Raw genomic sequence first — 18279 nt, forward strand, 5'->3', positions numbered from 1 at the left:
TAAAGTTGAAATAAATTTTATATTCAGTTTCGGCCTGAAATTATAGTTATTCATTAATAACTCTACTTCATAGGATAATAGTTAAATAAAACATTTGATCTGCATTCAAAAATTATTAATATTAATTAATTTATCTTGAATAATTTATATTAAAATTAATTGAAGCCAAAAAGAGGCTTATTATTGTTAATAATAAAAATGAATATAAATTCCAATTAAATAGAAATATAAAATAAAAAAGCTTCCAACTTTTTATTAAATGATTAAAATTCATTTATATTTCTAATCTATATAGTTTTTAAAAACATTACATTTTCATTGTAAAAATGAATTATTTAATTTTATAAATTAAATGTTTAAAGATTTAAATAAATCATCATATTATCTTCAATAATATACTTTCAGTTTTAAGCTATTCAAACATTTATAATATAAATAAATAATAAAAAAATAAAAAAGCAAATAATAAAAATAAATTTAAAATATTATTAAAATAAAAAATTAATAAATCTATAAATATATAAAAATATTTTATAAAAATTATAATTATTCTTCTTTTATAAAATTCTAATCAATTTTGATTGAAATTTAATGTTAATTCTTTATTTATAAACATAATATTTTTGATTAAACCATAAGTAGAAATAACAGGTAAAAACCATATTGTTCTAAAAAATAACTTCAAAAAATAAAACTTTAACTTAAACATTTTAACATTTAAATAATCAACAAAAAATCCAAATAATATACCTAAAAAAATAATTAAAATTGGTAAAATTTTCATGTGAAAAGGCAAAATGATGACATATCTATAAGGAAAAATTAATCAACTAAACATAGAACCTTCTAAAATCACTATCAATATCATAAAATGTATTCAATTATTTATATAAACGTCATAATCATTTAAATAATTTAATCTAATTATATTATACCAACCTAACATAGAAAAATAAATCAAACGAACAGTATAAGAAGCAGTTAAAAAAGTTGAAATCGAAAAAATAAATATAATAAATATATTATAATTTAATATTAAAACTATTTCTAAAATTATATCCTTAGAATAAAATCCAGCTAAAAAAGGAAATCCATATAAAGATAAATTAGAAAAATGAAAACAAATAGAAGTAAATGGTATTTGATTAAATATTGAACCTAATAAACGAATATCCTGAAAATTATTTAATCCAATGCGCATTGTCCCAGAGTCGATCCGTGGCGTCGTCGATTCAACACGGGCACGCCGCGAGTCGCGCTGACGGGGGTTCAGGGCGTCCGGCGTCCGATTTGATGCCGATATCGCATGTAACAAGCGCAGTGAAGGTCGAACCAAAGGCGATACGCGTGGTTCCAGAGTCGTGCCTCGGCGGCGTCAACTCGACACGAACACGGTCAGAGTGAAGCTCAAGGTAGTGCAGTGCTTACGGCAGTCGTTAACTGGCTGAATTATCTGCTCACATATTGATTAAAATAGAAATATTATTCATTAAGAGAATGCCTCTTGATATACTTTCTGAATTGTAGTTTGGAGCATCTATACAATGGATTAAAACATATTATAAGGTTTGAAGGAAACATACAGATAGATAAATGATTATTTATTCAATTTCATATTTTTAATTTTTCAGAATTAATTATTCTTCAATTCAAGAAAAATAATTCATTTGAATCAGTTTTTTTTTTTATTTTATTGAATTATTTAACCTAATCACCCCTATTTATATTCATTATATAAATGTATAATATGTATACTGTGGCGTGGATTTTTCTGCACCTCGGTTACTCGGAGCAAATAACCGGGAACTTACCGCGTGCACAATAATTTGGCGTCCGGCGAGGTATCCTTGATCTGAAACAATGTCGCGAAGTTTGTTGGGCGCCTGGCGTGATCAACACGCCTCGAAATCGTTGATACGACACACCGCGTCTATATGCTCGGTAGCTCAGTACCGCGGAGAGGGGAGGGGTAAATTTTGGGTCGAGAGAATTGCAACACAGGTACGCCAACGCGTGATGTGGCTAATTACTATACAATTCCAATGATATATTTCCCATTAGCGATAATACAGAAACAAAAGAAATAAAAATAAAAAAAAATAAAAATGATGATAATACGACCACGCAAGTCGTCCTTCGCAATTCCAAATACAATGTCACTGTTAACTAAATTAACTAAGAAAGGCAGAAATACTCCAAATAAAATAAAAATAAAAAAATAAAAATAAAAAAAAATTAATAACAACAAAAAAAAAGGTGAATAAATCTAGGAGACCTCTACGGCCTACGTGCGCTAGTCGCCGTCTTAACAATACCCTACTTCCAAAAAAAAAAAAAAACCAAAAACAAAATCGGACTCGATGCGCTGCCCGCGAACGTCCTCTACACAATGGCGCTGATCGCCAACTTAATACTAACTGATAATGCAAACAAAAAAAAAGAAGAAAGAAAAAAAAGAATATTAAATAACTAAAAAGAATATTAAATAACTAAAGTGATGCGAGGCTCGTCGCGACACCCGCGATCCTCCTCTAAAAACGCATACTCTTATCAGCACGCACCCGAGCTTCACCTCCTCGGCGACGGCGGGCCGCAGTCGCGAATTCGAATGCTCCCCGTGATTGCTCGCGACCTATACGATAATCGAAGATGTGCCGGATGACGTGAAATGACCCCGTGTAACGGACTTCGGTCACACTCAAGCTCGAGACAATAACGTCTCGGCTCAACCCGTGGCTCGACTCGATTTTCTGGATTCCCCGAAGTTAACGTTACTCTCTCACGCGCAACTCAGGCTACGGTCACCAAGCAAAAGAATCGGCAAACGAATTTCGAGTACTTTTCGACACGCAAACTACCAAACGGCTATCCTTTATCTGATCAGCCTTTACTCAATTACCCTCGAAATTCGATCGCGAGAATGTTAGCAACGCTTACCGCTCCACATCCACTCGACAAAAGGGCCAACTCCCTCGTGGTTTCTTCCGGCCATTTTTCTCGCAATCACTCAAAGCCCAAACAACAAAAAACGCACAATCGCTACGCTCACTAGTTCTCGTGAACCGCCAGAACTAGAGTGATCTAGGATGGTCGCAACGCCGATCTCGTCGCTCTAATTTTTCGTGACGTCATCACCATAAGAATGCGCAACAATCGATCGGTCATCGATTTTGGGGATTGCGCAACTTGCCGCGCACCTGTCGTCTCTACGCGGCGCAGAACTTAAGGCTAGATCGCGATGTCGTCTCCCGCGCAGCTCTACGTAGTCCTGGGGTTGGGCGGGGTGGTGCTCCCTCGTCGCTAGCTGGTACCTCGCGGTTGCCTTGGTTGGGCGTAAGCGGGGCGAGCGGGGAGGCTGCGGCGCGCCGGCCGCCAGCGGGAATCGCGTCCGCCTTGGATTCCCTCGCTGCAGGGATCTGCGTTGCCTCCCCCTCCGCAGCCTCGGTGTCCTTCCCGCGAGATCGTCGTGGTTTCGCCTTGCCTCGAAAGATGTTCGGTGTTGGAGTTGGTCACTGGAGGGTAGCCGGTGCACTCGAAAAAAAATTAAAAACAAAAGCCTGAAATATCTGGGTCGCAATGCTCTATTTCGTCCCTGTCGAAGCTCGGGTGCGTGACTCCAGTTCTGGCGCTCTCTGAAATTATTCCGCGACTCGATTTTCTAGACCCTGATTCCGGGATCTCGCCCAGGGTTCAGGGAGTCTCTTGTAACGGGCAGGCCTAGCCGAACTGCCACGTTACAATACATATATATGATAAAAATAAGTATTTGTATTTACCTATGTGAATTTGTGTTATGTGTGTGTATATATGTATATATATGTATTATAATTTTTAATTTACTTTTAAAAAGCGAGAAATTTTTCAAAAAAAAATTTTTTTCACCTTATTTGAATCTTTCGAGAATAAGTTTAATTATCAAAGAAATCTCATATATTTTTTAATTATCTGCTCACACAATAATGTAAATAAAAATATCATTCATTAAGAAAATGCCAATCAATATAATCTGTAAATTGTAGTTTGGAGCATCTATACAATGGGTTAGAACTTATTATAAGGTTTCAAGGAAACATACAGAGAAATAAGTGATTATTCATTTAAATTCATACTTTTAATTTTCTAAAAATTAAGAATATGAAACTAAATAAATAATCATTTTTCCATCGGTACGTTTTCTTTGAACCTTATAATAAGTTCTAATCCATTGTATAAATGTACCAAACTACAATTTATAAAGTAAATTGAATGGCATTTTTCTGATGAATAATATTTTTATTTTAAATAATATGTGAGCGGAAAATTAAAAAATGTACAGGATGTTTTTGATAATTATATTTATTTTCGAAAAATTTGATTATTGTAAAAAATTTTTTTTTTGAAAAAATTTCTCTTTTTTTAAAAGTGAATTGAAAATTGTTATATATGTATATATATATAGATAAATTATTGAATATAAATGGGGGTAATTAAGTTGAATAAATCGATAAAGTTAAAAAAAAAAAAACTAATCTGAATGAATTATTTTCCTTGAATTAAAAAATAATTAATTTTAAAAAATTGAAAATATGAAATTAAATGAATCATCATTCATCTATCTGTATGTTTTCTTTAAACCTTATAATGAGTTCTCATCCGTTGTATGAATGTTCCAAAGTACAGTTCATAGAGTGAATTAAATGGCATTTTTCCAAAGGATGATATCTTTATTTCAATTAATGTGTGAGCAGATAATTAAGAAATTTTCAAAAAATTTAATCAATGCGAAAATTTTTTTTTTTCAAAATTACTCATTTTTTAAAAGTAAATTAAAAATTATAATATAAATGTATGTATATACACATTTATAATACACATTAATGATACACATTAATAATATACATGAATAATATGCATTATTAATATACATCAATAAAATCAAATATGAATACATTCATTTATATATATATATATACAAGTATATTACATTAATATAATTGAATAAAAATGGAGGTAATTGAGTTGAATAATTTGATAATATGAAAAAAAATCACTAATTGAAATAAATTATTTTTCTTGAATTAAAGAAAAATCAATTTTTCAAAATTAAAACCATGAAATTAAATAAATAATCATTTGTCTATCTGTATGTTGTCTCCGAACCTTATGATAAGTTCTAATCCATTGTATGAATGTTCGAAACTACAATTCAAAAAGTAAATCAAATGGCATTTTTCTAATGAATAATATTTTTATTTCAATAAATATGTGAGCAGATAATTGAAAAATATATAGGATTTTATGAATGATCATATTTATTTTGAACAAATTGAATTATTGTGAAAAAAATTTTTTCTTCAAAAATTTCTCTTTTTTAAAAATAAATTGAAAATTGTGATATATATATATATACGTATAATTGATACGCATTATTTTTACACATTAGTGATACACATTAATAATACACATTAATAATACACATTAATGATATTCATTAATGATATACTTTAATAATATAAATTATTAAAATTAAATAAAAATACATTTGTTTATATATATATATATTACATTATTATAATTGAATATAAATTAAGGTAATTGAGTTGAATTATAAAATAAAATAAAAAAAAAACTTATTTAAATAAATTGTTTTTCTTAAATTGATGAATAATTAATTTTTGAAAATTAAAAATACGATATTAAATGAATAATCATTTATGTAAGTTTTCCTTAAACCTTATAATAAGTTTCAATCCATCGTATAAATGTTCTAAACTACAATTCACAAAGTAAATTAAATGGCATTCTTCTAGTGAACAATTTTTTTACTGCAATTCATATGTGAGCAGATAATTGAAAAATATAAAGGTCTTTTTCAATAATTATATTTATCTTCAAAAAAATTGATCAAAACGAAAAAAAATTTTTTTTTTAAGTTTCTCTTCTTTAAAAAGTAAATTAAAAATTATAATATATATTTATATACATTAATAGAATTAAATATACATACATTTATTTATATATAAGTATATTACATCATCATAATTGAATACGAATGGAGGTAATTAAGTTAAATATATTAATGAAATAAAAAAAAAAAAAAAATAAATTAAATAAACTATTTTTCCGAAATTGAAGAATAATTAATTTTCAAAAATTGAGAATGTGAAATTAAATAAATAATCATTCATCTATCTGTATGTATTCTTTGAACCTCGTAATAGGTTCTAATCCATTGTATAAATGTTTCACACTACAATTCATAAAGTAAATTGAATGGCATTTTTCTGATGAATGATATTTTTATTCCAATTAATACATGAGCAGATATTTAAAAAATATAAAGGATTTTTCCAATAGTCATATTTATTCTTCAAAAATTTAATTTATGTAAGAAAACTTTTTTTTTCAAAATTTCTCTTATTTTGAAAGTAAATTGAAAATTTTAATATATATGTATATATATATATATACACATTAATAATACACAGTAATAGTACACATTATTAATATACATTAATAATATACATTGATACAATTAAATATAAATAGATTTATTTATATACAAATATATTTATATTACATTAATATAATTGAATATATATGAAGGTGATTGAGTTAAATGATTCGATAAAATAAAAAAAATAACTAATCTGGGTAAATTATTTTTCTTAAATTAAAGAATAATTAATTTTTCAGAATTAAAAATATGAATTTCAAGAAATAATCATTCATCTATCTGTATGTTCTTGTCAAACCTTATAATAAGTTATAATCCATTGTGTAAATGTTCCAGAATACAATTCATAGAGTAAATTAAATGGAGTTTTTCTGATGAATATATTTCTATTTTAATAAATGTGTGAGCAGATAATGAAAAAATATATGGGATTTTTCCAATAATTATTTTGATTATTAAAAAATATAATTAATGTAAGACAAATTTTTTTCTTCAAAGTTCTCTTTTTTAAAAAGTAAATTAAAAATTATAATATATATATATATATATACACATTAATAATACACATTAATGATACACATCAATAATACACATTGATAATACAAGTTAATAATACACATTAATAATATACATTAATAAAATTAAATATAGATACATTTATTTATATATATATGTCAGCGTTAAGCCTCGGAAAGGCGGGGAGGATGTAAAGCGTTCTTTTGGGCGTTGATTATTCATATTTAGCGTGACGATCCCGACACGTCTGGTATGCTCTCCAGCTAACCCGCAACTGTCGATTTCGTCCAAGCGTTGTTATAAACAAACCATTTGTTTGTTGCTAAGATTCAGTCATTCAGCTATACTCTTAGCTTACTAATAAAGCTTGACGCTCATTCAGTTTAGTTTCATATTCAAAAGAAATATCCTTTTATTCACTTCATACATTACGTAATGGAATTATTTAACGAGATTTGTGATACTCCGACATATATATATATATTACATCAATATGATTGAATGCAAACGTAGGTAATTAAGTCGAATAATTGAATAGGATAAAAAAAATAACTAATTTGAATAAACTATTTTTCTGAAATTTAGAAATAATTAATTTTTAAAAATTAAAAACATGAAATTGAATAAATAATCATTTATCTATCTCTATGTTTTCTTCGAACCTTATAATAAGTTCTAATCCATTGTATAAATGTTCCAAACTACAATTCATAAAGTAAATTGAATGGCATTTTTCCGATGAATAATATTTTTGTTTTATTCAATATGTAAGCAGAAAATTAAAGAATACATAGGATTTTTATAATACTCATATTCATATTCAAAAAATTTAATCAATGTGAAAAAAATTTTTTTTTTGAAAATTTCTTTTTTTCTCAAAGTGAATTAAAAATTATATTATACATGTATACACATTAATAATACACATTAACAATACACATCAATAATATACATTAATAATATACATCAATAAAATCAAATATAAATACATTTATTTATATATATATGTAAGAGAATGGCCAGATAACACTCGCGAACTTTGTGTTTTGCGTGTGGGACGCATGATGAACCACCTTTTTATTCTTTTACAAGATAAAAACGGAACTTAACTTATTGAACAAAGCCTTTTAAAATTCAACGTTAATAACAAGATCCAAAATGCTCCATGTTTATTCTGTTATTGATCTTTGCCGTAGTTTCTCTGGAGACCAAATAGAAGAAAGCGGTGATAATCCTCCTCGTTATTCATTTCATTATCCTTGACACGGCTAATCCTGACAATCACACGTCCTCGTATGCTGTAATACAAAAATTAAAAGATATTTAGACCGTTCGGCCGAACTGATCATATTACCATTCCAAAAATCACGATGTGTTTTAACAAATCCATAAGTTATAACAAATTCCGTACTAAATAACAAGTCCGGTGACAAACTGTTGACAACACCCCATTTCATAGAAATCATCTTCTTTCCACAGGAGCAAGAACTACAATCTTCTCAAAAGACTTGCATTCCTCTCATGAGACTTATATTTTCATCCAAACATGTAATTGCCGCATACATTGCCAATTATCAATTGGGCTTCACATATGTGACCGTATGACAACGTCAAGCCGTCCATACATCAACATTTCCACTCACAGTCGCCTCATGCGACAGCACCACACCATTAGCCGTTACATTGCGCCATCTCCGCTCACCGAAATGAGTAAGGTTTTTTTTTTTTTTTGACTTGCAACTAATAAGCGTAATAAATGTGTGCACTAGGATCAAGCTCAAACCAAAGGGAATGACAATCATTTCCTACTCCAATATTCTGATGAATTTCTTATAACAGGTGCGCCAACAAGGATGTCACAGGTTATTAATTCAAAAATAAGACATTAAATTTGTAATTTATTACCTTGGATACTCAATGACTATTCAGAAGATTTATCAAAATCAATATCCAATTCTGAAGGTACAGAACAGTCAGGCATTGCTCGAAGACGGTCATGAGCGTATTTGTACGTTCGATTACAATTTAGAGATTTTAAAATGTACCGATCTCCGTCTAAAACTTCAATAACACGAAATGGCCCTTTAAATTTTGAATTCAATTTTGTTTGATTTCTTTCGCGATTTTCAATTAAAACATAATCCCCAACAGAAAATTTTGAAAATTTTGCCTTTCGAGCATCAAATCGCGATTTTTCAATTTGCGAGTTAATCTCAATCATATTGGCTGCTCGCTCTCTGATTTCCCATAAGTGAATTTCTTTTTCACAATCAGTAATCGGTGACAGATTCAACGGTCTGGCTACGCGACCAATCATCAATTCCAGAGGAGTAGCTTTAGTCACACTACTGACGGAACAATTCAGTTCCAGTTGAATATCTCCAAGAGAATCTTGCCAAGATCTATTATTATCAACCTCAACAGAAGTGAGCATATTTTTAGGTGTACTCATAACACGTTCGACTTGACCATTGCCTCGACTAGTACCAGCAGCACTCAAATGAAGATTAATGCAATGGGAAGCACAAAAATCTCGAAAATTTTTGCTTGCAAAACATCTCCCCTGATCAGCAATCACACAAACCGGTGCTCCAAATGATGTGACGATTGATTTGAAAGCTTTTATAACACTTACAGCATCAATAGAAAGAGTATGGTGAAGAAAAACAAACGTAGTAAAGGCATCAATAAACACAAAAACATATTCTTTAATATTACTTTTGCCACTAAGCTTTCCAGTAACAACAATATGAAGAGTATGCCAAGGAATACTCTTTGGGATTGGATGTAATTCAGCTTGAATTTTACCAGAAGTAGATTTGGAAATTCGACAAGTAGTGCAATTTTCGACAAATTTTCGGTCATATTTGGACATATTAGAAAACCAATAATGTTGGTAAGCCTTCTCTTAAGTTTTATGCCATCACAAATGAATAATCGATTCATGAACATGATTTATTATAGACCACTGAAGAGCTTTAGGGATTATTGGTAAAATACGAGTATCATTATTTCGCTGTATTTTTCTGAACAAAATTCCAGATTTAAGTTCGTACGTATTAGAAACATTTGAGTCAAGCTCATCGTTTTCTAATTTGGAAATAAGATCACGAATTTCGGCATCCTTCTGCTGCTCCGCTTGTAACCAACCGTGAGAAATTTTTGGAAAATTTATACGTTTTTGCTCAACAGTTTCAACATTCAGTTTGTCATTCTCAGGTAAAAGATTTCGAGAAAAGAAATCTGCACGTGATAGATTTTTTCCTTCTCGATAAACAATATCAAAGTCGAATGACTGTAAAAATGCCCACCATCTATAAACTCTTGGGGATAAGTCAAGTTTTGCACGAGATGCCTTGAGAGAATTACAATCTGTAACTACTGTAAATTTTCTACCATGTAAATAATGCCGAAAATGCCTAATAGCATTCACAACAGCAAGTGTTTCCAATTCATACGAATGATATCGCGACTCTATTTCTGTAGTTCTTTTGCTAAAATAAGCTACAACATGGGCCTTTCCACCAACTTTTTGGATGAAAATTGCACCGTAACCAACTGAGCTAGCATCTGTATGTAATTCTATAGTAAAATTTGGATCAAAAATCATTAAAAGAGGAGAACTTGTCAGGTGAGAAACAATTTTTGTTCGAATTTCCTCAAATTCAGGTTTCCAATCAATCCTACCCTTTCCATTAGTAAGTTTATACAAAGGACGAACAAGTTTAGAAAACCCTTTTATAAATTGCCGAAAATACGAGGCAAGTCCAATAAATTGTCCAAGTTGAGTAACAGTTTGAGGAGGCGGGAGTGCAGTCAACGCGATAACCTTGCGAGGATTTGGTCGAATTTCTCCTGCCGAAACCTGATGACCAAGAAATTTTATTTTCGTTTTCAAAAATCAACATTTCTTTAGATTGACTGAAAATCCAGCTTCAGTCAAAGCCCCTAAAACAACTTCTAATTTTCGAATACCCTCAATAATTGTTTCTGATGGGATGAGAATATCATCCATACAACAAATAATAGACGTATTCACTAGATCTCCCAAAGCTTTGTGTAATTGCTCGCTGAAAAACAGAAGGTGCATTTTTCAAACCAAAAGGCATTGCTAAATATTCGTACTGCCCGTCAGGAGTAACAAAAGCAGTCCGTTCAATAGAATCTGGGTGAATAGGAATTTGGTGAAAACCGCTAGCCATATCAAGAGATGTAAATTAATGAGCACCTCCTAGTCTATCTATCTGATCAGCAATAAGCGGTAACGGATATTTATCAGCCACCGTATTATTGTTAAGCTCCCGATAATCAACACACATTAGATCAGAACCATCTTTTTTTTTAACTAAAATAATGGGACTAGCAAAAGGAGAACAACTGGGTCTGATGACATTCTCCTCTTGTAATTCCTTGATTTTATCTCGCACTATTTGACGTTCGACAGTCGAAAGACGATAAGGTCGTCTTTGCACGGTTCGGTTAGGATCTGGCAAACGAATTTCAAGTTGTCCGGTCGTTACTCTAGATTTAGGTGTTCCTATGACGAAAGTTGAACGAAATTTGTTTAAAACATCAACCAAGAGACGTTTGTCAAGTTCAGAAACGTCTGTTTTTATTTCGTAAAAATTAAATGAATGATAGTCTACTTCACAAACATTAAGCCTCGGAATTCTTTTTAGAACTAAGCTGTCAACTGTCATTTTTATTGAGTAACCAAGAGATAATATTTCTCTTCCAACAAGAATTTCAGTACTAAGAAAATCATCAGGAATCACACGAAATAAAATTCCCAGGCAATAATCATTTATAGTCACTTGTGTCAAGATTTGAATGACACTTTGAATACTGGAAGGACCGATACCGGAAAGAACGACTACAAAGTTCTGACGTTTTCCTGAAAATTTTTTAGCAATGCTTCCTTTATTCAGAGAGCATTCAGCACCGGAATCAAAACAAAATGAAAACTTCTCACCGGAATGTAGTAACTCGCCAAAAGTCGGTTGAATAGAACACAAATTAACACGACGCTCCATTCAACCTTGAGCAAGGGTATTTTGTCCAGATCCAGAAGACTTCTTGCAGCTCGTAGAAACATGTCCAACTTCTCCACATTTGAAGCACGTCACAGAAGATTTCACAGCGGTGGAGGGTATTTTCTTTGAAAGATTTCCAAAGTTGTCCGGGATGGTACTCCATGAACGACTTCGACACTCCGGTATTTTGTGTCCAAATTTTCCACAGTGAAAGCATTTTAATGAAGATACATAAGTTCTCAGTCGTTTGGAATCGAACGATGAGCCCTCTCTGGCTTGAGAAAAAGGAAAAGCTCTTTTTCGGTAATCAACTGCCATAAGTTCTTGTTGTAACTTCGTTCGAGAACTTATTTCCGAAGTAAGCGCCAAATGTTTTAAACGGGGATCCAACTGAGCCACATGAGAAAGAACAATCGAAACAGCAATTTCGTCGAAATTAATCAGTTGTAGTCGCGGAATAAGAACACTTAAAACTCGACTTGAATATGCAGCGATATTTTCATCTCCATTTGGCTGTCCAGAATATAACGAAAGTAACGTCGCCGCGGGAGTTTCAATAATTTCATATCGCGCGAGGAAAATGTTTTTAAATTGCTCCCAAGTCATTCCGTTCGAGCTGATTTGAAGAAACCAAGATGCAGCTGATCCTTTCATAACTTCACTCAACGCATTTACTAACTTGCTCCCTTGAAGTTCCTGTTCTTGCATACACAATCTAGCTGTCGAGCACCAAGCTTGTGCATTGATATTTTGCTCATCCGGATTGAATAGCGGAAAAGTAACTTCATGATGAGAATCAGCAGTTGAACTTCGCATTGTTCGAATTAACTCCATCATATTTTTATTTTGATTTTCAAACAAAATTTGCCAACGATCTTCCGAAGTATTAGAATTGCGTTGAGGAATCTCGGATGGTGATTCTGAAATGGATGGTTCCGCGTCTATTTGGTATCCCACTTCTGATGTAAGAGAATGGCCAGATAACACTCGCGAACTCTGTGTTTTGCGTGTGGGACGCATGTTGAACCATCTTTTTATTCTTATACAAGAATAAACGGAACTTAACTTATTAAACAAAGCTTTTAAAATTCAACGTTTATAACCAGATCCAAAATGTTCAATGTTTATTCAGTTATTGATTTTTGCCGTAGTTTCTCTGGAGACCGAATAGGAGAAAGCGGTGATAATCCTCCTCGTTATTCATTTCATTATCGTTGGCAGATATATATGTATATACACAAATTATACAATTATATCATTGAATATGAATGAAGGTAATTGAATCAAATAATTGATTGATCTGAATAATGATTGATTTAAATGAATTATTTTTCTCGAATTGACGAATAATGACTTTTGAAAAATTGAAAATATGAAATTGAACAACTAATCATTTATCTATCTGTATGTTTTCTTTAAACTTTTCAATGAGTTCTAATCCATTGTATAGATGTTCCAAATTACAATCTATAAAGGTCATTGAATGGCATTTTTTCAATGAATAGTATTTCTATTTTAATTGATATGCGAGCAAATATTTGTGAAATGTGTGAAATTTTTTCAATACTTATATTAATTTTTAAAAATTCAATCAATGTGAAAATTATTTTTTGTTTTTAAATTTTTCTTTTTTTGACAGTCAATTGAAAATTATAATATATATCAATAAAATATGGAAAATAAATTCATTTATCATTTTTTTTATTCGAATAATGATATATACATATGTATATTTATATTTGTATATATCATTATCATAAATATAATATTCATATATATATATATATACACAAATTATATAATAATATAATTGAACATAAATGAAGGCAATTATATTTAATAATCTACTAGGGGCTTCGCCCCTGCGCGCTTCGCGCGCCAACCCCATCTCGGCGCTACGCGCCTCACTATTTCCTTACGCATTGTCTAGTAGACAGGCGAATTCCTTCATGTTGATTTGATGACAAGTCTGCACTTGCTGTCCACTTCAATTCCTTCTGTGCTTACTTTCCTTTTTTTCATCAATCGAAGCTTCCATTCGTTGGTTGAAAATTGGTGTTCCTTCTTTATTGATATCGATCTATCTCCTTGACTTGCTGAATTATTTTTGCTACCGCTCTGCCCGTTATTCTCCAAAATCACCTTCTTTATATTATTTTTTTCTCTATATTTGTGTTGCTGTTCACTCCGCAAAACACCTCTCTCTCTTGTGGTTAACATAGATCCTGGTCGTCCTCTTGCCTGGTTATAGGAATATTTGTTTATTATTATTCTCTGGCTTATTTGTTTATTCGCACTGACAATTTTATTTTCCTTTTTCTTTTGTGATACGTCCGACCATCTACCGTCTCCATCGCCTTGCCTGCCGGTTGAAACTCCTCCTTTCTGTTCGTTGGTTGAAAAGCCAGTATGATATTTTTTGTTTGCTTCCCTATATTTTCGCTGCTGTTCCCGTCGTCTAATTTTTCGCTCTTCTATGTCCATCACGTTGGTTGGTCGTCCACTTGATTCATTTTCCAAGTCAATAATCACAATCGATTCTTCCAATTCTTCTACACCCTTCGTTGAATTATTTTTACTACCGCTCTGCCGGTTATTCTCCAAAATCACCTTCTTTATATTATTTTTTTCTCTATATTTGCGTTGCTGTTCATTCCGCAAAACACCTCCTTCTCTTGTGGCCAACGTCGATCCTGGTCGTCTTCTTACCTGGTCATACAAATATTTGATGGATATTATTCTATGGATTATTTGGTTCTTCGCACTTACGATTTTATTTTCCTCTTTCTTTTGTAATATTTCCGACCATCCACCATCTTCATCGCCTTGTCTGCTGCTTGAAACTCCTCCTTTCTCCACTGTCATCGTAAATCCTGGCTGTCCTTTTGACTGTTTGGTAACATATTTAGATTTACTATTATTTGATTTTTACTTTTCGTACTTATTACTCACTATCTGAATTTTATTTTGGTTCTGCAAGACATCAAAGTGTCCACTGTCTCCGTCGCCGGTGCAGAGTAGCGAGAATTGTGTTTCATTTTGTGATCCGATCCGGTGTGGATGAATTTGTTCTTCGCGATACACGATTAAACATATCTCAAAAATGTCCGCAGCTGCAGCTAATTTTGCTTCTCCCCCGTATATTCTATTTTTATTCATATGTGATTTGTAATCACCAGGTGACCTAATCACAGCACCGTTTGACTCATTACCTGCAATAAGACCCGCAAATGTAGACCAATTATCCACTATATTTGAAACGATACTCAATCTCACCTCTGCGTGTCGATCTTGAGTGCCGTATACACAATACGCCAACGCGCGAAAAAGACAATTTTCGTCGGGAATCATCTTGATAATTTTCGTTTGCATGTTCATTTTCTGCGCGTCAGAAACAGATACCTATAAAGATACTTGTCAAAGACTGTCATAAACAGCCGATGACAGGTGTCAAAGGGTTTGCTAGATGCTTTTTGTTTTGTTTTCGGGATCTCACCCCACCGCCAACTTCATGCGTATACTATTGTTATTATAGTCTTTTTTTACTATTGTTATTATAATCTTTTTCTACGTTCATTTGTTTGAAACTTTTTTATTAGATAGAGAGATTAAAATGAATGATAATTAATTTGAATGAATTATTTTTCTCAAATTGAAGAATAATTCCTTTTTAAAAATCAAATATATGAAATTGAATAACTAATCATTGATCTATCTGTATGTTTTCTCTGAACTTTTCAATAAGTTCTAATCCATTGTATAGATGTTTCAAATTACAATCCATACAGGTCACCGAATGGCATTTTTTCAATGAATAATATTTTTATAATAAGTAATATGTGAGCAGGTAATTAAAAACTATACAGGATTTTTTTAATAATTATATTTATTTTTAAAAAATTTAATTCATCTAAAAATATTTTTTTTTTGAATTCTCTTTTCTTCAAAAGTTAATTGAAAATTATCATATAAATAAATGAAGTGTAAATAATGAATTTATCCATCATATTTTTCATTCAATCAATAATATATGTAGACAAATTATACATTTTTATTATTGAATATTAATGTGGGCAAATTAATTAAATAATTTAATAATATATAGAATAATAATTTGAATGATTAATTTTTCTCAAATTAAACAATGATTGTTTTAAAAAATTCAAAATGTGAAATTGAATAATTAATCACATATCTATCTGTATGTTTTTTTTGAACTTTTCAATAAGATACAATCCATCGTATAAATTTCCAAATTACAATCCGTGAAGTACATTAAATGGCACTTTTTGATTAAATAATATTTTCAATATAATTAATATGTAAGCGAATAACTGAAAAGTATATAGAATTCTTTTATTGATTATATTTATTTTGAATAAATTTAATTAATGTAAATATTTTTTTTTTCTCAAATTCATCTTTTTTCGAAAGCTGATGAAAATTTAAAATATATATGAATAAAATATGAATAATAAATTTATTCATAATTTTTTTTAATCAATCAATTATATATATATATATATTAGGGTGGGCCAAAAAAAATGAGTATTTTTTTTTTTACTTTATACTCTGAAAATCAGTTGCTAGATACCTCCAAAGAATTCTCACCAAATATGAGCTCTTAATTTTGATAACAAGGTCCTCCGCTTTACAATTTTGTATTTTTTCCTGAGTATTAGAAACAAAAATTCGTATCTCTTTGACAACTGTTCGTTAAAAAATATCTCCCCTCATATTCTTGTAGGAAATCGAACGCTCTACAAAAAAGGTCTTTTACAATTTTTTCGTAAACCTCAGCGTTTAAAAGATATCAAAGCTTAAAGTTTGATTATTTTAAGAGAAATTTCTGGTTTGCTTATGAATTTTTTAACTCGCTTACAAAGAATTTTGATGAATTATACAACTCATAGTTTTGTAGGAAATTAACTGCTCTACAAAAATGGTGTCTTATGATTTGTCGATTAAGTTAAGCGTTTAAAAGATATTCATCGTCAAACTTCAATACATACTAATTTTAACAGTTTTTGATGAATAATTCGAAAAATTTCAATTTAATTTATAAGCTTCATGAAAATTTATTCCAATGTGAGTTCCTAAGAAAAGAGAAATGTTTTAAACTATTTTTCTTTAATTTTTTTAGTTCTACATAATATATATTTTTTAATTTTTAATTTTCAATACATATTTTTATACTATTTTTATTTTATTTTTTCGGTTTTATATAATATACAGAACTAAAAATGATACATGTTTTTTAATTTTTAATTTTTGATATACATTTTTATACTATTTTTCTTTTATTTTTTTAGTTCTATATAATATATGTAACTATATATATACTATAATATATAGAACTGAAAAAATGAAAGAAAAATAGTTTAAAACATTTCTCTTTTCTTAGGAACTCACATTGGAATAAATTTTCATGAAGCTTGTAAATTAAATTGAAATTTTTCGAATTATTCATCAAAAACTGTTAAAATTAGTATGCATTGAAGTTTGACGATGAATATCTTTTAAACGCTTAACTTAATCGACAAATCATAAGACACCATTTTTGTAGAGCAGTTAATTTCCTACAAAACTATGAGTTGTGCAATTCATCAAAATTTTTTGTAAGCGAGTTAAAAAATTCATAAGCAAAACAGAAATTTCTCTTAAAATGAGTAAACTTTAAGCTTTGATATCTTTTAAACGGTAAGGTTTACGAAAAAATTGTAAAAGACCTTTTTTGTAGAGCGTTCGATTTCCTACAAGAATATGAGGAGAGATATTTTTTAACGAACAGTTGTCGAAGAGATATGAATTTTTGTTTCTAATACTCAGGAAAAAATGCAAAATTGTGAAGCGGAGGACCTTGTTATAAAAATTAAGAGCTTATATTTGGTAAGAATTCTTTAGAGGTATCTAGCAACCGATTTTCAGAGTGTAAAGTAAAAAAAAAAATACTCATTTTTTTTGGCCCACCCTAATATATATACAAATAACACAATAATATACTTGATTTTAAATGTGGGCAAATGAATTAAATAACTCGATGATATAAAAAATGATGATTTAAATGAATTGTTCTTCTTAAATTGAAAAATGAATAATTTTCAAAAATGAAAAATACGAAATTAAATAACCAATCATTTAACTATCTGTATATTTTCTTCAGGCTTTTCAATAAGTTCCAATCCATTGTATAAATGTTCCAAATTACAATCTATAAAGGTCATTGATTGGCATTTTTTCAATGAATAGTATTTTTATTTTAATTAATGTGTGAGCAAATATTTGGAAAATATG

Source organism: Neodiprion fabricii, chromosome 6 (genome assembly GCF_021155785.1).
Source record: "Neodiprion fabricii isolate iyNeoFabr1 chromosome 6, iyNeoFabr1.1, whole genome shotgun sequence".
Lineage (NCBI taxonomy): Eukaryota > Metazoa > Arthropoda > Insecta > Hymenoptera > Diprionidae > Neodiprion > Neodiprion fabricii.